The following is a 22,815-nucleotide window of genomic DNA, read 5'->3' as shown; positions in this document are numbered from 1 at the left end:
GGAATACAGGAGTGGGTAGCCTTTCCCTTCTCCAGGGAATCTTCCCAACTCAGGGATCGAACCCAGGTCCTCCGCATTGCAGGTGGATTCTTTACCAGCTGAATCATAAGGGAAACCCCCCTACCCCGCCACCAGCAAAAAGGGAATAGGTGCTAGTCATGTAGTGTTGATGCACAATGTGGGTGTGTGCTGTAGACGTGTTGTGTAGACCAGCTTTGTGGGCGTCCCAGTGCTGAGCCTGGAAGGGATCAATAGAGACTTAGTGTCACTGAGATTCTCCCCTGAGGACAGAATCACATGCACATGGGGTTGATGGTGGGTGATGCTCCGCCCTCAGCCACACAGCCCAGAACTGTGGGGACCTCAAAGATGCAGGCTGTGATGCTGAGGCAGCCTGTGTGCCTGGAGGCTGCTGGGCTGGGGATGGTCAGAGAATGCAGTGTCTTGAGGATTCCAGCCCGCTTGCGTCACAAAGCCCTGTGCACTTGGGTTCTCAGGCTTTGCTATAACTTTCCCATTGTTACCAAACACTCCATGCTGAATCAGGAGTGTGACCTCAAGGTTTCTAGATATTGGCCCTAAAAGCAGCCCACATGGGTGGTGATATAAGCATAATGGGTGCAGACGTCAAATGCCAAGGCTGTGTCCTGGGGGTCCAGGGCTGGCTGGGATGTGGGCATTTGTAGGGGAACAGAGCCAGGGAGGACAAATGCTCATGAGAGCTTGGACTGACCAGCTGGGTGGTGGTGGTCTGAGGTCACATGACACAGCACGATGCATAGTGATGGCCAGGCCAGCGCCCCACCCTGGTTCAGCTCCACAGACACACACTACACTGCCTCCACCATCTCCAAAGGCCCAGTGTGCACGATGGCCTGTCTGGCAGGTCCAGGCCCTCCCACCAGTGCTAGACCTGTAGTGGGCAGTGCTCCATCCCTCCATCACCCCTGCCCATCCCGGACAAGCTCAGACCCTCAAGGAGAGAGCTGTGAAGGCTGGGCTGGCCATCAAGTCCATGTCTCCAAGTGAAGCTGTCTAAGGAGATCCAGGACCCCGCTTCCTAAATGTTTTCACTCCCCCCGCTGAGCCTGAGAGTCAGACAGCCCTCCACCCTGGGTCTGAGACCCTCTCACTTCCTACCACCCATGATGGCCATGACCACTGGGGCCCACATGCCTTGCAGAGTGGACCCCTGCAGTACTCCCCTCTGTGCATGTGGCTGAGAGGACCACAGCAGGAACTCAGCTCCCCTGTCGCACTCCTGGATGTGCTGTTTCAGCGGTCCCAGGCTCTGGGAAGGCTTCTGTCTCCACCGTTGAAAGTGTCTGACCTGCTAACAGATTGTCCATCACCTGGAGAGAGGCAGGAAGACCCCACTGCCAAGAAGTAGGCTAATCTCTGGGGGGTGACACCATATGGTCACTGAGAAACCGGTGGGTTTATGAGCTACATGATGCTCAGCTGGGTTCAAGCTCCCCTCTGGGCGGGAATTCCAACTCGTGCTGCTCAGGTGCCCAGAAGCCTCCATCCAGCCCTCCTTCCTCCTCCCTGTCTGCCGCTCATCCCTCCAGCCACCTGGTCTGGACGCCAGGGAGGGGCCTTGGGTATCTCGGTGCACATGTTCTCATGGATGGCTGCAGCTATCTCAGCCCCTTCAGTGGCTGCAATGTTCTGAGCAGTCACTGTGGGGTTGTGTTTGCTATTAATCCCAGATGGTTCCCCTCTTCCAGCTCCAGTCATAAGCTTCTGTCCAGGGCCGCCCTGTCACCAACCAGTGCCAGTCATGCATCATAAATCGCTTGACTGAGTTTGCGGGAGAACCGTCCATGACGCCATCTCCTTCGCCGGGCAAGGCTTACACCATGGTGACTCTGCAGGGCACGCTTCCACCCTGTAAAGGAAAGCTTGCTCTGGTTTCTGCCCCAGTGGTCACACCCAACAGCAGCCCCCCAGCCCCCACATGGCCCATGCCCTCGATGGGAGTTGGACAGCAACTGGGCAGCCTTGGGCAGTTGCCAGGCATTAGGCCTTGGATCTGCTGGGCACCCTGCTGCTCACTGCCCTGGCTACTGAGCCTAGGCCAGCTAAGCCCTGGGCCAGGGTCCCTGTCTGTCCTGTCATCCCTCGTTCCTCTGTCACCAGTGCCCAGAGCCTTAGCCAATTAGTGACCAGCAGACTGAGCTCATTAGAGCTGGCTGACATCTGGTGGCCAGACCCTGCTTGCTGAAGGTCTGGACCAGGGTCAGCTGCCAGCCTGAAGGAACAGAAGGACTCTGTAGATGGCAAGACAGGCACTGCTTATGCGAGAAAGAGAATGGTGGATGTATTGGAGGGAGCTTGTGGGAATCTAGCCCCCTGCCCAAGGATGACTTCTCTCCCACCACTCTGTTCTAGGCATTCTCAGACGAGCCCAGAGACCTGGGCACTCTTCCTGGGAGACTAGTCCCTTTGAATCTCTTAGATGGGAACTTGTATCACCTATCCACCCATCCATTTTTCCATCCACCATCCATCCATCCATCTATCTACCCACCCACCCATCCATCCATTCACCCACCCACCTACCCATTCATCCATTTATCCATCCATCTCCCCACTCACCCATCCATCCACCCACCCATTCATCCAATTCACCATCCACTCTTCCATCCATCTATCTGGTCACTTACCCCATCCACCATCCATCTACCCACCAACACTTTCACCCATCCACCCACTCATTCACCAACTCCATCCATTCATCCACCCAGTCTCCTGCTTAATTATCTTCCCTCCCCCCTCCCTCCTGCCCTTCCACCCACCTTCCCTTTCTTAGTAGTTGAGCTGTGCATCCAGTCGTGCTGTCCACCTCCTTTCTTGGTGACCTTTGAGCTTCAGCATGGCACCCAGAGCCCTGTCTACTCTGTTGTTCTCTTCAAGACAGCTGGGAGAGGAACAGCACCCTAGATCACTCCTCTCTCAGACTCCCATGAGGCTGGCTCATTAACCTGGACTGGATGTCAGTCACATGACACTAATGAAAGCCATATTGGTGGAGCAGTAAGAAGGAACTGGCACCGAGCTGATATGCTCTGAGGACCTTAGTAAAGCAGCCCTTGGTGGGGCTGTCCACGGCTCAGCATGGCTTAGTGGAGACCCCACTAAGTGGTCAAGTGAGGCAAATCTGTTTAGGGGAGAGGAAGTCTGAGGCCAGACCACCAATTATCCCCACCATTGCTTTTTGTCCCTGGGTCAGAAAGATCCCTTGGAGAAGGAATGGCAACCCACTCACTCCAATGTTCTTGCCTGGGAAATCCCATGGACAGAGAAGTCTGCTAGGCTACAGTCCATGGGGTTGCAAAGAGTCAGACATGACTGAGTGACTAACTCTTTCTGCTTAATGCCCTTCACTTTTATGGAACTCTGGTCCTGAGCACTTAAAAAAATTTTTTAAATCTTGAAGTGGGATGGATGGTTAGGTAGATGATGGATAGGTGGGTGGGTGGATGGATGGACAAAAAATTGGGGAAACACAAGAAAAGTATTGCAAAGCAGATATTAAGTACAAGTGACCCCACTTTGCTCATATCTTGGAATGCTCCTTGGGATTTTTCCATTTCAAAATCCAAGGAGGACAAGCTGTATCTGTGTCCAACTGCCCACTTTCCCAAGTGATGCCTTGTCTGACTGTCCTGTGTGGTCCGTATCCTCCACATCCTGCCGGTGTGCTGGAGTTCTCACAGGGCTGTTTCTGTGGGGTCCGTGCTTCCCCCCTGGGACCCATAGGCTTCCGTCCCTCCCACCCTGCCTGCCTCACTTTCCCTGGCCACAACTGCTCAGGCCAACCCAGCGGCTTCCATCAGAGCCCTGGGGAGGGGCCAAGCAGAGCCCCCACATCCGAAGCCCATGAAGGGCTCTTGGGTGGTGGGTTTCTCTTGCATTTCAGGGGCTCTTGGTCATGTGTTAAACTGGGAGTGCTGCTGGCTCAGGGGCCAAGTGCCCCAGGGCTATGGGAGAATATCTGATCACTCGTCAGTCATAATGGGACCCCACGGGTGTGTCCACAGCCCCAAGGGCAAGGGCTTTCCTCTTTCATCACTCATCTGGGTGGAGGTTGGCAGTGATGATGGTAGAATGTAGAGGGAACCTCAGACTTCACCTGGGGCAGCTCCCCTCCCCTTCTAGGTGAGGTCTCCAGAGCGCCCCCCAACCCCGGGCAGAGCCAGCAGCAGGCTCCTTGAGGATCAGAACTGGCCTCCAGACTCTTCAGTGGAGGTCAGCCTGGTCAGATCCCCCGCAGAGGTGCCCTATGTGACCACAGTCTCCTGCTGATGCTTCTAGCCCAGCACCACCAGAATTTCTCCGGGGGCTCCAGGGGGCCAGGCAGTCTGGGGTCCCCACCTGGAAGACAGGCAAGAGCCTGGAACTTCAGCCACCTCTAGTTGCAGGTGCAGGAGGTGGCAGGGGAGAACTGCTCTGGCTGCTGACCTCCTGCACCCTAGTCCCCGACCCCTGCACTCCAGCCCTGGCCCCTGATGTCTGCACTTCTCCCACTCCCCTTTCTAATCTTCTCCCTACTCAACCCCATTGTCACTTCCTATTTGCTGCTGTGACAGGTCTCTGATCATGTCCTTCCAAAGTAACAAATGGCCTCTTCATGTAGGTGGGAATGTTGGATGAAGAGTTTACTATCTGGTTGCATTATCTGCACATTTATTCCTGAGCATGGCAGAGACCTGTGGCTGGTGGGCTGTGAACCTGGGGTCGCACTGTGACCAGCTGGCCCATTGAGCCTTATAAGTGTCTAGATTGCTGATGCTCTGAAACTGATCACAGCCTCAGAGGACATGTACCTCTGTGGACAGCAGGAGGGGACCAGTTCCCACCCGGCAGGAGACACAGAAACGTGCTCACCTGGGACAGGTGTGGCTGGAACTCCAAGACTGAGGTTTTGGGGACCCAGGTTCTGGATCCAGCAGGACAGGCCCCCCCACCCTGCAGCAGATCCAGGGCTCCTCAAGAAGCCATGGATCTCAGCAGATCTGGAAGGCAACCTTTCCTGACAGGGGTGTCAGTTGCATGTTGGCCATCTGAAACGCCGAGTGGCCCAAGCCCACATCTCAGGAGTGTGGACACAGGTTTGCTGGCCTTCCCGGCGTAGACCAGGGTGGTCCAGAGACCCAGTACTGCCACTTGTGGGGGGGAGGGGCAGTTCTGCCCTCACAGCTCAGTGGCCGTGACTGACAGCTGGACAGCTCCCACAGCAGACACCTACTCCTCACAGCCTGGAGGTTGGACGTCCAAGATCCAGTTGGGTCCAGCTTCCCAGGCTCCTGCTGTGTCTCCATGGGGCCAAGAAAGCTGACTCTGGGGTCTCTTCCTGTTCTTCTAAGGGTGCTAATCCATTCTGGGTCCCCACCCTCTTGACCTTACCTCACCCTAATTGCCTCCCAAAGGCTCCACCTCCAAATACCATTGCACTAGGAGTCAGAGCTTCCACATAGGAACTGGGGGAACACATTCAGCCAATAGTAGGGGCTGTCCTGTCCATCCCGCCACAGAAGGGAGCAGGAGCGTTGCTCTGCAGGCAAGGTTGCTGGGGCCTAAGCCATCAGTGACTCAGCCCTCACAGCCTGCTGGCAGGTTCACCTCCCTTCAGGGCAGATGGGAGTTTTCTCCATCCTGGACAGAGGAGGGTGAAACAGAGAGCCTGGATGTGCTGAGACACAGGAGTATCTCCCCAGGAGGCCAGAGGGGAGAGGCGAAGGAGCAGGAGGAGGCAGCCAGAGGGGAGGACAGCAGTGGAGGGGGCTGGGGCAGCCAGGAACCTCACCCACCTCCAGAGGAACCACAGACAGGCTTTTGGGCAGAGCTGTCCCCTCTCCTCCTGGACTTGGAAACCTCAGGGCCCCAACATGTCCCCTTCCAGATGATGCATAAGCGTGGAGGGGGCCATGGCCCTGCAACCATTAGAAGCAACAGAAGTGGGCAGACCAGAGACAGCCCTGGAACCAGCCGCTGGTCACAGCTTGGCAAGCTCAAGAGGCTCCATCGGCTGGGGTAAGAGAGTGATGGCCTCATCGTGTGTTCTGTTCCTTTTGCTTTTATTCTTTTGGCTTTGCTCCAAAGGTAACGGGCCACTGATGGAAGCACTGAGGTGACGGACATTGTAGAGTGATAGAAGAAGACCCCTCCTCCCACCTCCCCCAGATGTGATGTGATGATGTGTGTGCTCAGTCATAGCCGAATCTTTGCAACCCCATGGACTGTCACCTACCAGGCTCTTCTGTCCATGGGATTTCCTGGAGTGGAAATATGCTGGAGTGGGTTGCCATTTCCTTCCCCACCCAGGATCAAACCCACATCTCCTGCGTCTCCTGCACTGGCAGGAGGATTCTTTATTGCTTAGCCCCCTGGAAAGACCCACCCCCGCCAATCCAGGTGCTTCTCCAAATGTGGCTACAGTCACTGCTGGGTCCGAATCTTCCAGATGTTCTCCAGGCACAAGTGCATCTGGAAACACCCAGAAATAGGCTTTTTCTGCAAAACACATGCAGCCACACACACCATTCTGCCTTCCCCCGGGGAGTGTGTGCCCTTGTCCCCAAGCCTGAGGAGCATGGCCTTGACCTCAGTGCTGCTCAGTGCCCTGTCATCCGACTGACCAAATTCCTCCAAACCATCTCTGATGAGGCTTTCCCATTTAAGAATTTTTCAGTTATTGACATTTTTCAGATTTTAAACTATCACAAATGATAGTGGGTCATTTCCCACACACCCCTCTCCATCCCCGTGGTGTGGTCGAGGATTGGACACTAACTTGGAACCACACGGGGAAGACTGCACATGTTTACAAGGTGGGAGGAAGCTATCAGGGTCGGAAGTTCCATTTTTTAGATTTAGTTTTTATTTTATGTTGGAATAGAGTTGATTTGCAATGTTGTGCTAGTTTCAGGAGAACAGCAAAGTGATTTGGTTACACATATACATACATTCTTTTCCATTATAGGTTATTACAGGATATTGAGTAGGGTTCTCTGTGCTCTAAAGCAGGTCTTTGTTGATTATCTATTTTATATATAGCAGTGTGTATATGCTAATCCCAAACACCTAGTTTATCCCCCCTCCTATCCCAAATGGTAACCATAAGTTTGTTTTCTGTGTCTGTGAGTCTGTTTCTGTTTTGTAAATAAGTTCATTCATACCATCTTTTTAGATTCTACATATAAGGGATGCCAAATGGTATTTGTCTTTCTCTGACTGACTGACTTCACTTAGTGTGACAATCTCTAGGTCCTCCCATGTTGCTGCAAATCATATTATTTCATTCTTTTCAATGGCTGAGTAATATTCCATTGTGTATATACCACATCTTCTTTAACCACTCATTCAGCTCTTGATGGGCATTTAGGAAAAGACTCAAACCAATAAAGTTAGAAACGAAAAAAAAAGTTACAACCGACACCACAGAAATACAAAGGATCATAAGAAACTACTACTACTACTAGCAACTCTATTGACATAGCAACTCTATGTCAATAAAATGAACAACCTAGAAGAAAAGGACAAGTTCTGAGGCACCATGTTTGAAGGACGATGAAGCAGGTCCTAAAGGGTCTCTCCTCTCCTGTCCAGGTGCTGTAAAGCTGCCACGTGGAAAACCAGAGGCAGGGGCATGGTTAGATCAGCAGCACCTGCCATGTAGTCTCCTCGAGCTGCAGGGACAAAGGGCCACACTGGAAGGCCTTTCACAACAGACACGTCTTGCCTTGCAGCTCCAGGGGCTGGAATCTGGGTGGATGGGAGGTGAGAAGGGCTCAGCTCCCCGTTCACCATGTAATCGTCAGCAGGCCTCAGACCACCACCTGCGCCCCCTCCCAAGAAGCCTCATGACACAGCAGCTTGCTTCTCTTAGTGAAGCAGCTGGGGGTGGGCACCCAGGACGGAATCATCCTCTTTAAGCTGATCTTGGAGTGATGTCTCATCACGACCCCTGCTGTTCCTGTTGGTCAGAATGAGCCAGCCCAGGGCAGAGCAAGGAGGGGTGCCTGGAGAAGGGGTCATTGAGGGCCATCTTGGAGGCTGCCCTCCTGGGCACTGACCGGAGCACCAGGACTGGAGGGATGGTCACCGGCTGGCAGCGCAGATCCACTCAGCTCAGCAGAGATGCTGCCTTCTGCTGGCCACTCAGGGCACTAATGGAGTTTAATGGAAAGCGGTGCGTGGATGTTTTGGGAGAGCGGGGGACACAGGTCAACCAGCAGGAGCACCCCGGCTGGGCACAGCCTCTTCTGGACCCCTCCCTGGCAGCGTAGCTTATGTAAAACACTAACACGGCCACTTATTGCTTCAGAATGCTCCTTCCTGATCTAGGACATCCCGGGGAACCTAGGGTGACATCTTTCCCTCCACACCCCACCCCACCCCTGCCTCCTGACCGTGGAGTCTCTGAGCTGCCTGGCATCCCCTCACCCACGTGGCCCTCAGACAAGGGGGTCTCTCGCCCCCTGCCGGTGCCCTGCTGGAACCGCCGATAGCGAGATCTGGGGCGGTGGGGGTGGCGGGGGCGGGGCCGGGGCGCGGGAACAAAGGAGGCTTGTTAGCTTCATGCAGGCAGGACACCGAGGGGAGGGGAAAAAAAATCAATGTTTGCTAAATAGGGGGAAAAAAATCACCCTGACTCAGTGGGGACAAGGTTTATTTTCAAGTGTATTAAAGTGATTACCCAGAGGAAAAGCGGAGCAAATGAACAAGTGTGCAGAGTGGTGAGTCGCTCGTTTTCCCGAAGAGCTCGGAAGAGCAGGCTCTGTGCGCGCCCCCCCAGCCGGACACAGCCAAGCTTTCGGTTTTAAATAGTTTATAACATTTCAGAGGCAGCGTCTAAGTGGGGGCCGTCCCTGGAGAGGCCCGGCAGACCTCTGCATTTAGCCAGTGATAAATAACCCAGAGCGCACAGGGCCCGGAAGGATCCCAGATTTAATTCAAATAATTTAAAATCTAATGTTGAAAGAGCTCTTTGCATTCATGGGCCGTGCGCATTTCCAGCTGGAGAAAGAAAAGGCTTTGTGTTCCGGGTGGGGGCAGGGTGACAGGCTGGAGCCCAAAGTTCGGGACTAACCTTTTTACCATGTGCTTCTTCCAGCCCGCTCAGCAGCATTTTTCATACTATAAGTGGCATCAGTGCTGAAGCCAGACAAGGGGGGAACACGATTTATCCTCTCCTGGAGTTTTGACTTGAGGTGAAAGGATTTTTGTCCACGGTGAGGTTGCTTTCTCACAAGCCCCTTCTCTGACAATGCTCATCCCTCCCCACAGCTCAGGTTTCTAGATGGAAGCATCTTGATGCAGACGCGGTCCCCCACGCCACCCCTGCGAATCTTCTGGGGCCCCATGGCGTGGTCCCTGTCATGGTAGGAGGCCGAGACCCATCTGAGGAGGGAGCCCCCACTCCGCCTCACCCCCATCCAGCCTTATCCACACATCAGGAAGATAGCCAGGGCCACCAGGAGATGGTCCCAAGGATAGGTGGCTGAGACTGGCCAGAGAATCCAGGCTCAGTTCTGAAGGATATGCAAACCAGTGTGTTGTGTCAGTGTCGGCCCAAGATTCAAGGCCACTCAGAACCTCAGAATGTGACAGTGTTTGGAAATAGGCTCTCCACAGATGCAATCAGATCATGTTGGGTTAGAATGGACGAGAATTCCAATGACTGATGTCCTCGGAAGAAGGAAAACCAGAGACACGCAGGGAGAGACGTGTGATGATCGAAACGGGGGTGACATGTCTACAAGCTGAGGACCATGGCCCCACCAGATGCTAGGAGAGGCCTCAGGCAGGTGGCCCCTCAGAGCCCCAGAAGTACCCAGCCCTGAACACAGCTGGATTCAGAATTCCAGCCTCAGACTGTGCCAGAGCAGATTTCTGTTGTTTTAAGCCCCTGCCCCCGCATTTTGGTGTTTTATTACAATGTCGGGGGAAGATTCACAGGATACCGTCAGAGGTCTGAGTTGTGTAGCAGTTGTATAGTTGTGTAGTTACAACATGCCTCCATCTGTTGGCGTTATGTAAACATAGGTGCCAGTGCAGGAGACGCGAGATATGCTGGTTCGATACCTGGGTCGGGAAGATCCCCTGGAGGAGGAAATGGCAACCCACTCCAGTATTCTTGCCTGGGAAATCCTGTGGACAGAGGAACCTGGCGGGCTACAGTCCATGGGGTTGCACGGAATCAAACATGACTGAGCACACACACACACATGTGTCGTGACTGGTGACAGAAAGCATCCCCTATGTGATGCAGTCTTTCCAGGAGCTGTCTGGAGGTGGCTGCTGGCACATGGAGCAAATGGACACACTTCTCAGCAGCTTTCCCACAGCCTCAGAATGTCATGGGGACATAACACCCACCAGGCTTGCCTTTCTAAAATGACCCATTTCCCCAGTCCTGATTTACCTTTCTTTTTCTTTTTATGAGAATCTATGGGACCTTCTCTTTAAAGGTACCCAAAAGGCAACCTCTCTTGTCAGAATTCATCTCTGGCTTGGGTGGCAGAGGCCCTGGAGCATCTTGGAGGCATTCTCAGGAGAGGGAAGTGGTCCCCCCAACCATCTCAGTCCCACGTCACATCTCACTGTCCCCCAACAGCGTCAGACTCTAGACAACCAGCCACACAGACCTAGACTGCCAGGGGCTCAGACAACATTTCTGTAGAAATAAACATTGTGGGCCCATCAAGAGGGAGACCCTGGCTGTTTCCTGTGCTCTAGCTCTCATTGTGGCAGCACCCATGGCAGCCCTGGCAGATGCAGGAGCAATGGCAGTGACCGATAGAGCTCGCCAGGTGGGTAAAGGTTGCCGCACGGTCCCCCTGGCTGGACATGTGGGGTTCGACAGCTTGCCCAACCAGCTGATGAATAAGTCAGTCAGCCAGGGCTTCTGCTTCAACATCCTGTGCATGGGAGAGACAGGTTTGGGCAAGTCGACCCTCATGGACACCCTGTTCAACACCAAGGTCAAGGGGGAGCCAGCCACCCACACACAACCAGGAATCCAGCTCCGGTCCAATACCTATGAGCTTCAAGAGAGCAACATGGGGCTAAAGCTGACAATTGTTAACATGGTGGGCTTCGGGGACCAGATCAACAAGGAGGACAGCTACAAACCCATTGTGGAATTCATCGATGCCCAGTTTGAGGCCTACCTGTAGTAGGAGCTGAAGAACTGCAGGGTACTGCACACCTACCATGACTCTCGCATCCATGCCTGCTTGTACTTCATCACCCACACGGGTCATTCCTTGAAGTCTCTGGACCTAGTGACTAGGAAGAACCTGGATAGTAAGATGAACATCATCTCCATCATCATCAAATCAGATGCCATTTCTAAAACTGAGCTAAACAAGTTCAAAATCAAAATCACCAGCGAGCTTGTTAGCAACAGAGTCCAGATCTACCAATTCCCTACAGATGACAAGTTAGCAGCAGAGATCAACAGAACCATAAATGCCCACCTGCCGTTTGCTGTCATGGGCAGCACAAAAGATCTGAAGATAGGTAACAAGATGATGAAAGTGTGGCAGTATCCCTGGGGCGCAAGCTGAAAATGAAGCCCACTGTGACTTTGTGAAGCTGCGGGAGATGCTGATCTGAGTCAACATGGAGGATCTCCGAGAGCAGACCCACGGCCCGCACTATGAGCTGTACCGCCGCTGTAAGCTGGAGGAGATGGGCTTCAAGGATACCGACCCTGAGAAAACCATTCAGTTTACAGAAGACGTATGAGGTCAAAAGGAACAAGTTCCTAGAGGAGTTCCAAAAAAAAGAAGAGGAGATGAGACAGATTTTCGTCCAGAGTCAAAGAGAAAAAAGCTGAAAAAAAAAAAAAAAGCTGAACTTCAAGAAGCAGAGAAAGAGCTGCATGATAAGTTTGACCGTCTGAAGAAACTACACCAGCATGAGAAGAATCTAGAGAATAAGAAGAAATCCCTGGATGACGAAGTGGACACTTTCAAACAGAGGAAGACGGCTGCGGAGCTGCTCCAGTTCCAGGGCTCCCAGGCTAGAGGCTCACAGACTCTAAAAAGAAACAAAGGGAAGAAAAACTTTTTTTAATCTTGTCTTCAGCAGCTGCACTAAGTCTAAATGAAAAGACTACCATTATAGAAGAGTTAGGGTTCTATATTGTCTCAAACCAGAAACCAACCAATACCCTCTCCCTCCAAATTGTGCGCGTGTGCTCGTGTGCATGCACACACACACACTCTCTCTCTTAACAAGTCTTCAAGTGCCCAGGCAAGAAGCTCTCTCCAAACTTACATGGTATTTTAAATGAAAGTGTCTTGTCCTAATCTAAAAAGGCAGGAAAAGATCCATCCGAGCTGGAGAATGGACTCAGTGTAACCTCAGAGAGACAACTGCAGGATGACTCACCCAAGTGTAAGTGACTGAGGCAGGAGAGCCCAGCTGAGGGTGTGGAAGTACTGTTTGCAAGTTTTTCATCTGAGTTTTCTGTTTTTCTTTTTAAACACCAGTTCTCCAGTTCAATGGGTCAATTGTCTACAGCCACTATTAAACATTTCTGAGTATGGATGAGAAAGTCAAGCAACATTCATATCTTCTTAAGCATTCACAGACCTTCTGCAGACCCCCTCAGCAAGCAGGGTGAGTGGATCTACTAACATTCAGTTGGAGAAAGGAAAGGAGAGATAAGGGAGTTTAAGCTTAGTGAGAGCAAAATTACTCCATTCAGTCTTCCAAGGCCAGTTGGAGTTTTGAGAGAGGTTTCTGTTCAGTGTGGGACCTGTAGGGAGAGCTTTGATGTTGATAAATCTGTCCTGAATTCATTGCTTTAACTTGCATTGAAATACCATTTGAGTGTGCCCATCCCCATATAACCCTATGACCATTGCCATTCTACTGTCCCGTGTCTCATGAGACAGCCTATTTGCATGTTTCCAGAATCTGTGTTCATTCTTCCTTTCTTCTCCTTTGTTCTTTTTGCTCAGAAATGTGACCAGTCGTTGCTCCTCTGGGGCTTTCATTTCGCTAGGAGAAACAACCCCAAACCAGCACAGTTTAGCTTAATATCTTTCTAATGCCCATGTCAATTTTCAATAAAATTCAAAGAAATGCTAAAAAAAAAAAAAAAGAAGAAGACCCTCCATGGTGCTCAGGAGCAGCCTCTCTGGGCAGAGCCAGGGTCACGGGTCTGAGGTCTTGGTGGTGAGTCGGTGGGGTGGGGCTCGAACTAATTGGGGTTTCCTAACCCAACACAGAAAACTGCAGGCCCGAGCCCCCTTCTCTGGTGCTTTATCTGCCCACCTCCCTCAGGGCTGATAACCTCCCTTACTGCTCAGGAAACACAGTCGGGCTGGTGGACACAGCAAGCACCTGGCCAGACCCACTGCCTGAGACGGGGAAGGATCAGCTAGTGTCGTCACCGCTTCAGTCCTTCAGTCTGAATAAATCCCCTCCCAGACTGTGTCCAGACCGTGTCCAGAGGCCAGCCGACCCTGCCTTCCCTCCCCGACCTTTCCCTTGGCTCACCCTGCTCCCCACACTTGCCCTCCTTGGGCTCCTCATGGTTGGGGTGCCTCATCGCTCCAGTTTGCAGAGAATTTCCTCCAAACTCCCAGAGACTCAAAGGGGCCTCCTGGCTCCCCCCTCCACCACAATGTCCAGCAGGGGGGCCACAGCCTCCTGTGACCATGTCCACCCACACTCTCAGGGCCCCAGGCCACTGGGCAGTAGCCACGTGCAGCTGGTGGCTGCCAGGCTGGCTGTGGCCGTGCGGGCCTGCCCACTAGGGCATGGAGGTCTGTAGACAGTGCTGTCTGGGGCACCACCTGCCAGGACCACTCCTGAGCAGCCCGCCCGGCATTGCCCAACATAGCTGGTGAATCAGGGGTGTGTCTGTGTGCGAGTTTTCTGACCATAGCCTATTGTCAGAGGTGGGTTGCCGCATGTGTAGGACCTGCCCTCACAAGGCATTTTCTCTGGTTTATCTGAAGTTCAAATTTAACTGGGCATCTTGAATTTGTGTCTGCAAACCTGGCTGCCCCACCTGCCTGCACCCAGCTCACAGGCATCGGTTCAGGGTCCTAAGCTCCCTGGGGTGGGCATGTTCACAGTTGGTCTGGCTGGTGTTTTCCTCAAAGGAGCCCCAAACGTGGAGCAACTCTGGGTGCAAGCACCCTCCCCATCCCAGCCTAAGGAGGCAGGCGAAGGGGGAACGTGAGCCTCAGCGAGCCCGGCTGGGCATCCGTGCCAAAGACGTGCCTGCAGCTTTCCAGAATCCTAAAAATGGAAACTGCCCATCCCCCACACCCTGCCTGTCTGCCCAGACTCCCAGGAGAGGGACCCCTGGAAACCCCGCGGCAGACACTTGACACAGCCCCAGTGTATCCGCGGTTCTCACAAGAGCCGGGAGGTAAGCGTTACCCACGCTCGGCCCTTATCACCACGTTCCCAAGTTATCAGCAGCAACTCTCTTAGGCTGAAACAGCCAGATGGAGAGCCATGGGAGCCTGGCGGGTGCCAGGAACCTGGGACAGAGTCTGCCGTGCTGGGGGGAGAGCAGTGGTCTGCGCTGCTCCTTCCTGTGTCCTTCAAGGGCCAAATCTTTGAGGATGCTGTTCCAAAGGTTTAGTGTGGGTGAGCCCGGGGCCCCCACCTTGGCCTCACACCCCACTAGGGCACGTACCGAGTGCCTGGCTGAGTTTGCTGGGGACACTCGGTGGGTGGTGGGGTGGGCAGGAGCGACGTAACACATACTTGTCCAGATGGTGTCAGAGCCGGGTACGGGCCATGAAGAATAGGAAACAGTTGGGGACAGACTGGGCAGGGGGACAGGTGGTTGAGGATGTCCCCACTGAGCTGAGACCCCAAAGGCTCGGCAGAGGGCACCGTGGCCGCCTGGCTGCAGAACGTTCCAGCATGGCAAGGAGCAGCACAAGGGGCAGTGTCGGCAGAGGCCTGGGGCAGGAAGGACTTGGGCCTCCCAGTTCTCTGCTCAGCATATACACTGGCTCTCGAATTCAGGGCGTGTCCCCATCAGCCCTAATCTGGTGGATTCAAGTCAGAGGAAGGCCCACATCTAACGCCAGTGGATGAGGGGCGGGGATGGGCAGTCAGGCTTTCGGGTCAGGGCTGGACTGGGCTGGAGCAGCCAGGAGCCCCAGGCTCAGGTCCTCTAGCCTTCAGCCCCCACTCTGTGCACCCACAGTCAGAGAGGGTCCTCTTCACAGAACGTGGCCGGGTGGCCTGGGCTTCTGAAGGAGGAGGATCCAAGGAAAGCCATAACCCCCACAGAGAGGCCCGGGGGCCCCACCTGTAACAGCCACTGGCCTACAGCTTTGTCAAGTGGCCCCAGCACCCTGGCTTGTACCCCACACTGTAGACAGGGGGCAGGGTTTGTGGGCTTGCCGGGGTTCTCTCCCCACTGGAGAGCCAGGGTGTTACAAGGGAGCCAAGCAGCAGGACACCACAAGATTGGTAGCCTGATTCACTCTTGCCTCCCAGGAGCCCAGTAGAGACGAGATTTTCTGAATTAATTTTGCTCATTAGCTTGGGCTCCTAGGAGCAGATAACTTCCCATGGAGGTGGTGCTGCAGTGGACGTTCTTGCACACATATCTTTGCACAGGGGTGTCATCTGCTCCTTACAATCAAATTCTTGATGCAGTGGGACTTCTTGGTGATCCAGTGGTTAAGACTTTGCCTTCCAACACAGGGGATTCAAGTTCAATCCCTGGTTGGGGAGCTAAGATCCCACATGCCTCCAGGCTGAAAAACCAAAACATCAAACAGAAACAACGTTGTAAAATATTGAATAAGACTTTAAAAATGGTCCACATAAAAAAATCTATCACATCAAAAAAATCTGTCATGACATCACAACATCCCCTAAAGGTGGCAACCAGCCACTCAGTGGCCAGTTGGTTCCATAAAACCATTTCCCTGCTGGAAAGTCCAGGGACTCATCTTGATGGATTGTTGTGTGTTCTAGGTGTGGGTTTGCTTTTCCTGCATGCGGGATCTCCTGGGCACCTCAGCTCCCCTGCCCTTCACTGTCTCCCAGAGTTTGCTCAAATTCCCGTCCATTGAGTCAGTGATGCTATCTAACCATCTCATCCTCTGCCACTGCCATCTCCTTTTGCCCTCAATATTTCCCCACATCAGGGTCTTTTCCAGTGAGTTGGCTCTTCGCATCAGGTGGCCAAAGTATTGGAGCTTCAGCTTCAGCATTAGTCCTTCCAATGAATATTCACAGTTGATTTCCATTAGGATTGACCAGCTTGATCTCCTTGCAGTCCAAGGGACTCTCAAGAGTCTTCTCCAGCACCACAGTTTGAAAACACCAATGCTTTAGCACTCAGCCTTCTTCTTTATGGTCCAACTCTCACATCTGTACATGACTTCTGGGAAAAAAACCACAGCTTTAACTATATGGACCTCTGTCTCCAAAGTGATGTTTCTGCTTTTTAATATGCTGTTAACTATAAATGGACAAGTACACTAATTTTGGTCTTAAAAGAAATAGCAACCATGACATCTAGTGGATCCTCTCACTAGTTAAGTCAGCTAGACCAGAGGAGCATGAGTTCATGGGGAGGACATCCAGAATAAGGAAATGATGAGTCAGTTGCATTGTGAGGTTCACTATAACTGTGGGGCTACAGTTCATCACACTAACCCTCTTCTTATAAATTTTCCCAGGAATGAAGAGCAGGCTCATGGAGAACCTATGGATGGATGTCTGGGTTTGAATTGAGAAACAGGTGACTCTGAGCCGGCAAGGGTGGAATGTAGTAGATGTTACTGGGACCCCACTCAGATCCTGGATTGATGGCGCAATCTCCTTGCTACCTGAGTGCTGAGTGCTGATGGTTTGTGTCACCTCCTTCTCCAGAGAACTGCTGTCAGGTCCTGGAAGGCATGTAGCCCCCGGGGCAGGCTCCTGAAAAAATGAATGTAGGGGTATAAAAGGACAGACCATGGTCTCTACCGCACACTTTATGTATAAGCTTGAGCCCATCCTCTTACGTTCCAGAGACTCTGCTGGGACCACAAGGGACCATCTCCCTCCTTCTCTGCTTCTACTTCTCCCTTGCAGGCTTTTTCTGGTGAGAACATCCCTGGCGCACACAGCCACATCCCGCATCTTGGGAAGCAGACTCAAGGAAGACATGTGAGCATACCCTTGCTGCTGGCTGGGCAACTAGAATTTCAGGAAATGGTCAGGAAAAACCGTGATGATACCACTATGCTCTCCAGAGTGAGTAAACCCTGGGTTCACATCCCAGGTCTGCAATTTTGTAGCCCTGGGGCCACAAGCAGCTTGCCCCCCTCCCTCTTTAACTCTCACTCTTTACAAAGTATGGAGGATAATGGAAACCCCAGGAGGCCAACACGGTGCCCATAAAGCACTTGGTAAAGCACCTGCTCTTGATCAGTGCTCTGGGCACAGTGGTCACTGATAACACAGCGATAAGGAGGAAATGTGGCTCCCAGTGAGATGGTTGGATGGCACCATCAGCTCAATGGGCATGAGTTTGAGAAAACTTCAGGAGACAGAAAAAAGACAGGGAGACTGGCATGCTGCAGTCCATGGGGTTACAAAGAGTTGGACTTGACTTCAGTTCAGTTCAGTTGCTCAGTCGTGTCCGACTTTTTGCGACCCCATGAATCGCAGCACGCCAGGTCTCCCTGTCCGTCACAAACTCCCGGAGTTTACTCAAACTCATGCCCATTGAGTTGGTGATGCCATCCAGCCATCTCATCCTCTGTCATCCCCGTCTCCTCTTGCCCCCAATTCCTCCCAGCATCAGGGTCTTTTCCGATGAATCAACTCTTCTCATGAGGTGGCCAAAGTATTGGAATTTCAGCTTCAGCATCAGTCCTTCCAATGAACACCCAGGACTGATCTCCTTTAGGATGGACTGGTTGGATCTCCTTGCAGTCCAAGGGACTCTCAAGACTCTTCTCCAACACCATAGTTCAAAAGCATCAATTTTTCGGTGCTCAGCTTTCTTCACAGTCCAACTCTCACATCCATACATGACCACTGAAAAAAACCATAGCCTTGACTAGATGGACCTTTGTTGGCAAAATAATATGCCAACATATTAATGCTTTTTAATATGCTATCTAGGTTGGTCATAACTTTCCTTCCAAGGAGTAAGCATCTTTTAATTTCATGGACTTAACTGAGTGACTGACAAAAGCAACAACAACTTCAGACTCCATCCACTCACCAGTTTCTCTAAAAACAGGACCCCAGTTACCTCGATGCATGGAACCTGATCCCAGCCCTCTGTGGATTTCTAAATTGAGAACTTACAACAATAGTAAATGGTTGGAAAGCAGGGGAAAAAGAGAAAACTGGAGTTGTGTGGATATATATATTCAAATACACATCTGAATATATGGGGTTGAGAGAAATGTGGTACTTAACGTCCTGATGAGTGGGATAGCTCCAAACATTTTTCCTAAGAAGACATATACCCTCTGAACAATTTTGCCACCTGCTCTGGCCTTGCTCTACACATGTCTCCCTGCTGGATTTTGAAACCTGTAAGATAGATGCATTCTTTGCACCAAAGGACAGTCCTTGGTAATCCAGCAATTACCCTCATTCCCAGTTTATAAAGCTCCCTTATACAAATAGATCAGCTTCCAGGGGTACCAACTTCATCCTGGCCTCTCCCAGGGAAATCCCCTGTGCCTTGGTCAGAACTGACCACTTGGCAGAACGTCACAGGCTGGGGGGCTTATAAAGAGTAGACATTTGTTTCTCAGGGTCTGGAGGCTGGAAGTCCAAGATCAAAGTGCCGGCAGATTCGATGTCTGGTGGAGGCTCAGTTCTGGGTTCATGGATCCCATCTTCTCCTGTGTCTTCATATGTGGTGGAAGGGTGAGGGAGCTCCTTGGGGGTCCCTTTTATAAGGGCACTGATTCCGTCCGTGAGGGCTCTACCTTCATGAGCTAATCAACTTCCAAAGACCCCATTCCTAATGCCATCACATTAGAATTTAGGGTTCCAATGTATGGATTTGTGGAAGAACATGAACATTCAGTCTGTTACAGTCTCTTCTAACATCTCCTGGTACCTGCTGTAGTCTCCTAATGAACATTGGTCTATGAATCTCCCACTATTTCAGAATGCTGATGAGGGTGGTGGGCCTCCTGAGGTCCTGACAATAGTCCCTGAAGCTCCAGGCTGCTGCTTCAGGAAAATTAGGTGTCTTTATGGATGGGCAGAGGCTCAGGGATGACATGGCTTCCTTAGTCCTGGCTGTCAGCAGCAGCCTAACTAAACTCTTCCCTCCCATCACATCGAATACCTCCAGTGAGGACCACGGGTGGACTGGATGGTCGTGAAGACCCCTGGACTCAGGTCAGACTCTCATCTGCCTGCAAGACATTCACACTGTCTTTGTCATGGTTTAATGTTTCCTTCCTGTACCTGTTGCATTTTGGTGGTTATATGTGTATGTTTATGTGAGTTTTGAAATAGAGTGCTCCTTTTTTCCAGAAATATGCCAATCAAGATAACCTGAGAACGTTCTTATTTTTTTAAAAAATAGCTTAGAAATGCCAGGCAAATATGATATACATCTTTCAAAAGGAGAACTGAGGTTGCAGAAGAGTAATGGAAATTTTCAGGGGCACAAAAATGAATAACATGACCCAAAATAGTAGGTGAGGTAAGCTAACACTGTGGCTGCCTGGGGGCTGGTTCCCAGATGCTGGTTGTGATATAAGGGGCTTGAAATGGGCTCCCAGGACAGGGAATAAAACCCATAGTCACCAAAGGGGCAATTGTTTGGACTGACACTTCTGCATAAAGCTATGGTCCCCATACAACTCAATAAAAGGAACAGATATTAACAAAATCTACTTGGCAGCACACAAATATTACAAGGGGGCTTATCAGTCTTTACCTTGACTGAGATGGAAAATTTTAAACTCTGAAGAGAGGCATTTCCAGAATAGTGGAGTAGGGACCTCCAAAACTCTGCTCCTCCCTAAAAGCAAGGAGAACACTTTTAAAAATTGTCAAAATAAACTTTTTTAGGACTCTAGAAATTCGTCTTAGGCCTCCAACAATTTGAAGAGAATTAGTTCAATAAAATACTTGAATCTCAAGAACAGAAAGCTTTGTGGCATGTTAACTTGCCCTACCCTACTCCCCACTCCTAACGGTGTGGTGGTCTGAAAAGCAACAGCGTATCCATCACAATAGCTATGAGAAACAGCAACCCAGTGGGCACTGGAGGAGGGCTTCCAGCACATTCCTGCTAATCTAGAAAACCGTGAGCATATGTAGGGCTATGCAGATGCCCAGGAAAAATCTGAGAGCCCTAACCTCTCACCTCCAGCTGACCTTGAAATTCTGTACACGGAGGAATTGAAGACTGAGGCAGGGTTGTTACCTGCCTGATAGAGCACTGAAGCTCCCTCAGCAAAGTCTCAAGGACTTATTGATTAAAGGTAATGAAGGAAATCTCTGTCCAAATATTAAATGACCACTAAGCAAACCGAGCAGAGACTTCAGTAACCACATGTGACAAAGAGCACAGACTTCATAGAATTCGTTCAGGAAAGTCTCTAAGTAAACAAACAATAGTGACAACAAAAACATGAAAGCAATGGGAATCTGATTTTCAGAGCTGTTATATTATGTAAAATGCTCATTTTTCAACAAAAAGTTATGAGACATGTACAGAAACAGCGGTGTAGTCCATAATAGAAAAAGAAAAAATAGTAGAAACTTCCCCTGACAAAGCCCATGCATTGGACTTACTAGACAAAGATTTAAATCAGCTACTATAAATATGTTCAAAGAACTAAAGGGAATCATGTCTAGAGAAATAAAAGGAAGCACGAGAATGACATTTCACCATGTAAAGAATACCAATAGACAGATAGAAATTATAAAAAAATAATCAAATAGAAATTCTGAGGTTGAAATTATAATGACTGAAATGAAAACAATCTCTAGACATGCTCAAGAGCAGAGGTTAGTTACCAGAAGAAAGAATCAGTGAACTTCAAGTTAGGTATATTGAGATAATCCATTCTGAAGAACAGAAAGGAAAATGAATTGAAAAGAGTGAATAGACAGACTTCCTTGGTGATCCAGTAGCTAAGACTCCAAGCCGCCAATGCAGGGGCCCAGGCTTAATCCCTCGGCAGGAAACTAGATCCCATATGCCACAACTAAGAGTTCACAGGCACAGCTAAACATCACCAACTGCCAAGTAAGACACAAAGCAGCAAAATACATAAATAATAAAATATTTTTTAAAAAAATGAATGAATGGAGTGTCAGAGAATTGTGAAATACCATGAAATACAGCAGCATACATACAACGGAAGACCTGGAATTAGAAGGAGAAAAGGGAAGACATTTGAAGAAATAATGGCCAAAATTTCCCAAATGGAATAAAAAACATTAATCTATACATCAAAGTGGTTCAGTGAATTCCAAGTACAATAAACCCTAAGAGTTCCTCCCCAAGACACATCACAGTCAAACTGCCAAAAGACAGAGAGAGAAGCAATGTTAAAGCAGCAAAGAAAAGCTAACAGTCTATGAGAAACTTTTATGTCAGAGCTCAGTGGGATCACATATTCAAAACTCTGAAAAAAACATGCTATCATCCAAGAATCTATATGCAGAAAAGGTATCCTTCAAAAATGAGTAAGTTAAACAGAGTAAAGCAATTTATCACTAGCAGAACTGCCCTACAAGAAACACTAAAGGAAATTCTTCAAGTTGAAATGAAAGGACACTATACAGTAAGTTGAATCCACACAAAGAAACTATAAAGAAAACGACAAAGTTAAATATAAAAGACTGTATGTGTGTGTTTTTTGTTTGTAACTATTTTCTTATTCTATTTGATTTGGAAGACAACTGTATACAACAATACTTATAAAACTGTGCTGATGGACTGAAAATGTATAAAGATGTAAATTTAACAGCAATATGGCACCAAATGGGGGAGTGAATAGAGAGAACTATATAGAAAAGCAGAATTTGTACATACTAAAGAAATTCAGTTGATATCAATTCTAACTGGCTTGTAATCATTTAAGATGTTAATTGTAATCCTCAGAGAAAATACTAAGAAAATACAGCAAAGGAAGCAACAATAGAATTAAGTAGACAAACCAGAAAATAATCTATTTTACACCAAAAAAAGTGGTGACGGAGGAACACAGGAACAAAAGTGATATGAAGTGTTAGTCACTCAGTCGTGTCTGACTCCTTGCAACCTCATGGACTTTACCCACCAGGTTCTTCTGCCCATGGACTTCTCCAGGCAAGAATACTGGAGTGGGTAGCCATTCCTTTCTCCAGGGGATCTTCCCCACCTAGGGACTGAACTCAGGTCTCTTGTATTGCAGGTGGAATCTTTACTGTTTGAGCCACAAAAATGACTTAAGACATAGAGAAAACAAGCAGTAAAGTCACAGTGAATTGTATATTATTTGAACTACACTTAACTCCCCCTATCAAAAGGCAGAGATTGGCAGAATAGATTTCTAAAAATCATAATCTAACTATACACTGTGTACAAAAGACACACTTTAGATTCAAAGAAGTGAACAGTTTGAAAGTAAAGAAATGGGGGAAATACGCCAAGCAAACAGAAATCAAAAAAAGATGGAGTGGCTGTACTCATATCAGATGAGACAAAATATAAGACAAAAATGGTATGATAAACAAAGGACATTTTCTTAATGATAAAAAGAATCCATCAGGAAGATAGTAACTATAAACACATATGTATCTAAAACCAGAGCCCTGAAATACATGAAGCAAAAA

At 49.9% G+C, this 22,815-nt stretch overlaps 1 long non-coding RNA gene and 1 pseudogene across 2 annotated transcripts; both read left to right on the top strand.

Annotated features, from left to right (window-relative positions):
• The first annotated feature begins 748 nt into the window (after window positions 1–748).
• LOC110125159 (uncharacterized) lies at window positions 749–20,238 on the top strand. Of its 2 annotated transcripts, none has more exons than XR_011490319.1 (4): window positions 749–1,386; window positions 5,909–6,039; window positions 12,510–12,639; window positions 16,695–20,238. It is a non-coding gene; the product is annotated as an uncharacterized lncRNA (long non-coding RNA). The 2 variants fall into 2 exon arrangements; XR_011490318.1 differs by lacking the exon at window positions 749–1,386 and adding an exon at window positions 4,088–4,254.
• Window positions 10,302–12,460, top strand: LOC139029641 (septin-6 pseudogene; annotated as a pseudogene).
• Window positions 20,239–22,815: the final 2,577 nt, after the last annotated feature.

This window comes from Odocoileus virginianus, chromosome 11 (genome assembly GCF_023699985.2).
Source record: "Odocoileus virginianus isolate 20LAN1187 ecotype Illinois chromosome 11, Ovbor_1.2, whole genome shotgun sequence".
NCBI classification, from domain to species: Eukaryota; Metazoa; Chordata; class Mammalia; order Artiodactyla; family Cervidae; genus Odocoileus; species Odocoileus virginianus.
Note: the sequence above shows the minus strand (reverse complement) of the source record. Positions and strands in the feature narration are given on the sequence as shown.